The sequence below is a fragment of the Primulina huaijiensis genome, unplaced genomic scaffold, assembly GCF_012295235.1.
Source record: "Primulina huaijiensis isolate GDHJ02 unplaced genomic scaffold, ASM1229523v2 scaffold31467, whole genome shotgun sequence".
In the NCBI taxonomy this organism is placed as follows: Eukaryota; Viridiplantae; Streptophyta; class Magnoliopsida; order Lamiales; family Gesneriaceae; genus Primulina; species Primulina huaijiensis.
In genome coordinates, this window is record NW_027357399.1 from 1 (window position 1) to 5,152 (window position 5,152).

Genomic DNA, 5,152 nt, shown 5'->3' on the forward strand with positions numbered 1-5,152 from the left:
ATCATGACCAAACAACTTTAAAATGCCTTAAATAATAAAAAAATCTTTTTTTAATTTAAAATACTAGAAATTATGCATGGTTTATACGTAGTCTGATTTACGGTTTTTACAAGTACCCACCCTTAACGTAAACATATCAATCACATTACCTACAGTGTTAAAAGTCTGCAATTTGACAATAAGCATCCACTAGTCTTTGTGAGTGATTGAGAAGGTGCAATGCAATAATAAAACAAATCTGAAACTATGGCTCAGTATTTATTGCTTCTGAAGTGGTGATATCTGGACAAAACTCAAATTTTAGACATTGAACAATAAACTCATTGTGTTTTCACTTAGACATTTCACTTTTTAATTTGGTTTGTTGGTGGATCTGGAGAGAGAGTCAACAATAAAACAAATCATAATCATTGCATGACATAGAAAAGATGACATGCTAAAACTCTGGAACCACTAATTGCAAACTGACAAACTAGTACAAAATAACTAAAAAAAAAACTTGGCAATTTGAATACACATAACTAAAGAATAATAAAATAAACTGTAAAAGAAACATAGAACACCCCCAAAATTTTACTCGGACTTGCACAAATGGTAAAGAAAGCTCACCCTCTGGAATGCATCCCCTCCAATATAGAAATAGCTTCAACAGCTATGCAAGCCACCATTGTACTAGACAAGCTGGATTTTGCAAGATAAAAGTTTAGTTGAGAAACTAAAAAAAACAGCCAATAACATTCATTGTTGGAAACGGTAAAGAAACCACATGATTGTTACACTTACTCACGGGGGTTATTTTCCGAAAAGTTCCACAAGCTTGGTCCAAGCTTGTCCATGATCTGCGAATTAATTCTCTAACTTCAAATTTCAAATTTAGAAACCAAAAGGAAAAATATAGGAAGAATATCTAAAGCTAAATTACAAGACAAAAGATGAACAGATAAATGCTGTAATCAACATACCATCAGATAATAGTCACCTTGCCGATCTATATAGTGCAATTGTGGTATACCAGGACTTCCCATTTAAGTACTGTGCATGTGACAATTCATTACATATTAATATGTAAAATCAATGAGACGAATGCACAACAGAACATGTTGAAGATGCTTACGTGTAAACCTCCCATTCATAAGGCGGGCCAATTTTACATCCTTTGCTCTCATGATGTTCAAATTTTATAGCCACCTATTAAGTTCAAGCAAAGATGTGTCAATCTGATGGAGAATACAAGCGTAGATTGAGAGCCGCCATCACGATTAAATGAACCTAGAATGCATACTTCTGCAGCTCCACGACCAGTTCTTCTAGAAATGCTACCACCACTTATCGCACGACCAACATACACCTGTCCAAATTAAAACCTCCTTTACCTATCCTCTTTCCAATTTTATACGTCAGTGAATTATCAATCTGAATCTGTAATGACCAAGTCATGAAATAGGTTAAAGATGGACGTCTCAAATTCCAATAGGCTCTAAAAGAAACACAACAGCGTGTTTTTCTTGCCCCCTATTCTGCAATCACTGACATGAATTTATGCGAATAACTCTTCAACACCTTGTGTTATGGAAGGTGTCATGGTATATCACACCCAAAAACAAAAGACCAGAAAATTGAAAAGTAAACATAAAAAAAAAAGATTTGCACATTTCTGGACTAAACGAAGCTAAATTCTAGCTCTTCCTTCAAATGCTTTGTAACTAACAGAGCTTTAATATTAAAAAATTTTAAAAATACAAAAATGAAAGATAACCAGCAAACAAAGATGGTCCATACACCATATAGATGTCCCATATAGAACTCAAATGTACATAAATAAGCATCTCCTCTTCAAACGTGAATCTGAAAAACTGGCATAGTTCCGAATAATACTCTAAGAATTAAACGTTTCACAATCTAAAAATCTGAAGCACTTTGCAGTCGTAGTTAAAAAGCTATAGATTTTCAACTCCGAATCATGATCACATAAATAGAGTAAACGTACGTATAATTTCTCCTTACTCGTGTTCACCCCAACAAGCATATGACATCACCAAAATCGATTACATCGCAACCCAAAAGAGAACAAACTCATGAAAATCATGGAACATGATCTGATATTGTGATCTCACTTTCTCAGGAAGACCTGCAGCCTTGGCTGCTTCATAATCACTATCTTTGTCACTGTCGCTGCTATCCAAAAGCTGTTGCCGCCTTCCTCTCCGTCCCCTAGTCACGCGGCCCCCTTGCCCCCCTCGCGTCACCGCCATCTTTAATCATCAAAGTCTCATACCCCTTTTCCCTCATTCATGAAAAGTAAAAACGAAATAAATTCCAATAACATATCTTCAAGACCTGTTTATACACCACAGCATGTCGTAAAGAACACAAATGTAATATGTAATCATTCTAAAAAGCAATATTTCAACTACTATATCGCCTTTCAAGAACCAATCCCTTCAAACATTAATACATCTATATTTTCTCGGCTCGCCGCTGACTGCATGTACGTAAACACCGCTAATTTACCATGAAATAAAGATGGCCATATTGATCAATTGAACAATGAATCAAGAACGAGTAAAATCACGTACCCAGAACTGGAATTGGATTTAAGTCGGTTGAATTGAAGTAAAAACGTCTACAAGAGATGATTTTGAAGAGTGGCGATACTTAGATATCTGCTTGGTCGTTAGACCCTAAAAAAACGTGACACATATTAAAAGAAGTAGCGTGTAGAAATTGAAATTGGCGACGGCCAAGAAAATTTAGATGCGTACACGATTCTTCTTCTGAATTTCGGCTCCCAATACACTCATCGATGGTATGAGTAACGCCTATAAATAGAGCGATTGAGGTCCCTAAGCACACACCTCGTAAGAAAGATACATCATCTATAGAGAGCGTGCAGAAGACATCAATCGGAGGAAAAGCAGAGAAATCAAAAAAATTTCAATGGCCGGATGTAATACTCGATTAGCTTCCGCATATAGTTTTATCATGTTCATGTATACGTAAAAACATGAGTCATAAGAAAATTTTCTAACATTTGGTATCAGAGCAATGATACCTCTGCCTTGAAAATATTTGATTTCATATCATGAAATTTTGGGAAAAGAATTTTAAGTTTTACATAAGAAACTTGAAATTTAAAGATCGTATCACGTAATAATATCAAGAAACTTACCTTAGAATTGTGTTTTCGATTGAATCTTGAAGTTGTTCTTTGAAGTATTGAAGATGATTATTTGTTTCCGAACTTATGATATGAAAATTTTGGTGTAAAATGAGTTTTTGAAAATTGATAGTGCATGCTCTTTGTTGAAGACAAAAAGTTTGATATCAAATAATGAAACACGAATTCAATATATCATATGTGGTGATAAAAATCAATTAATGATATTTAATTGTTTGTCGGAAAATTGATTGGAGCAACTGTGAAATTGCAATCAAATTCAGAAATAAACGAGATGTCCTGCAAAGTGAATTAATTATGAGGAGCCCATATGTACAAATTGTCTTCAATTGACTTACAACTTTCGGTTCAAATTTATGAATAATAATAATAATAATAATAATAATATGTTATTAATGTGTTATTAATGTGTTATTAAGTTATATGTATAATTTGATATACATATAGCATTTGATTAAATAATTTGTACACATTAAAAACATAATAATAATAATTCCATGTTCGACGTAATTTTTAATACATGTTTAGAAATTATTTTTGCATGTTAGAAATAATGTCAAATATTATGGATAAGTGTTTGATGTGTACATACAAATTTAATATTATGTTTGCATTTATTTTTTTTAAAATGCAAATTGTATTGAAAAATAATTTTGGTAAATAAATATTCACATTGTGTTCATATTAAATTATATTGAGTTGTTTATAATTTAAAATGAACATATCAAGTAAGATGTGAATAGACTATTTAAAATAAAATATTTCAGATGTTCACAAATGAACAAATAATCCTCACTTTATCACTATTCTGATAAAAGAAAAAACTGATGAGGAGTCCACATTTTCACGTAAATATGGTCCTCACTTTATCACTACTCTGATTGAAGTTAAAAACTGATGGGGAACGTATTTGTTCATATTAAGTATAAATGTGAATATAAAGTAATTTAATGAAAAATTTTTGGCTTATAAAAATTCACATAAATGTGGATAATTAAAATGAATAATAATTATANTTGATTTTTATTATTTTATATAATTAATTAGGTTAAAATATCAAATTATATTTTTCTTAATTTATCCAAAGGAGTTAAGGAAAATACATTTTGATAGTTTTATCATAAAGTTACAGAAAAATCTTATTGAATTAAAATTTTAGCTCACAGGCAAATTTTATGTCATTAGATTTTTAAAACATGAATTACATTGGTAAAACATGATATTGTCTAAAAATTTTAAGCATATGATATTTTGTGCAGTTATGCAATCTGCGAGTTTTTCTGATATGAAATGTGACATTCCCGAACTAAAGGGAGACAAATATAATATAAGGAAAGAAAGAATTCTTCTTCAATTAGGGTGGATGGATATTGATTATGCGATACGGAAAGACGAACCATCTGCTATTACTGAAAACAGCATTCCGGATGATGTTGATCTTTATGGAAAAATGGGAGCGATCTAATCGACTCTGCGTAATGTTCATAAAGACCAAAATCTCTGCTGACATGCGTGGTTCTGTCGACCAACATAATAATGTCAAAGAATTACTGAAAGCTATTGATGAACAATTTCAGTCTTCAGATAAGGCACTAGCAAGCAACCTAATTATGTAATTCTCTTCATTAAGGCTCACCAGTGTGAGAGGCGTGCGAGAGCACATAATGAAAATGCGGGATATAGCGGCTCGGCTCAAGACACTTGAAGTGAAAATTTCTGAGACTTTTCTTGTGCACTACATTTTATGCACTCTTCCACAGCAATATGGACCCTTCAAAATTTCTTACAACACACATAAGGATAAATGGTCAATTAATGAATTAATGACAATGTGTTCAAGAGGAAGGAAGGTTGTTGATGGAAACAAGTGATAATGTCTTTATGACTATACAAGGAAAATTTAATAAGCAAGCCAAAGTCAAGGGAAAAGGAAAGGAATAATTCCACCTCAACCTGACATTAAGAAAGAATCCA

At 32.3% G+C, this 5,152-nt stretch overlaps 1 long non-coding RNA gene across 1 annotated transcript; it reads right to left on the bottom strand.

Moving 5' to 3' along the window:
* Window positions 1–607: 607 nt before the first annotated feature.
* LOC140967947 (uncharacterized) lies at window positions 608–2,278 on the bottom strand. Its single transcript, XR_012173666.1, has 6 exons — window positions 2,115–2,278; window positions 1,283–1,419; window positions 1,115–1,188; window positions 963–1,032; window positions 784–839; window positions 608–681 (listed from the first exon to the last, which is right to left on the bottom strand). It is a non-coding gene; the product is annotated as an uncharacterized lncRNA (long non-coding RNA).
* Window positions 2,279–5,152: the final 2,874 nt, after the last annotated feature.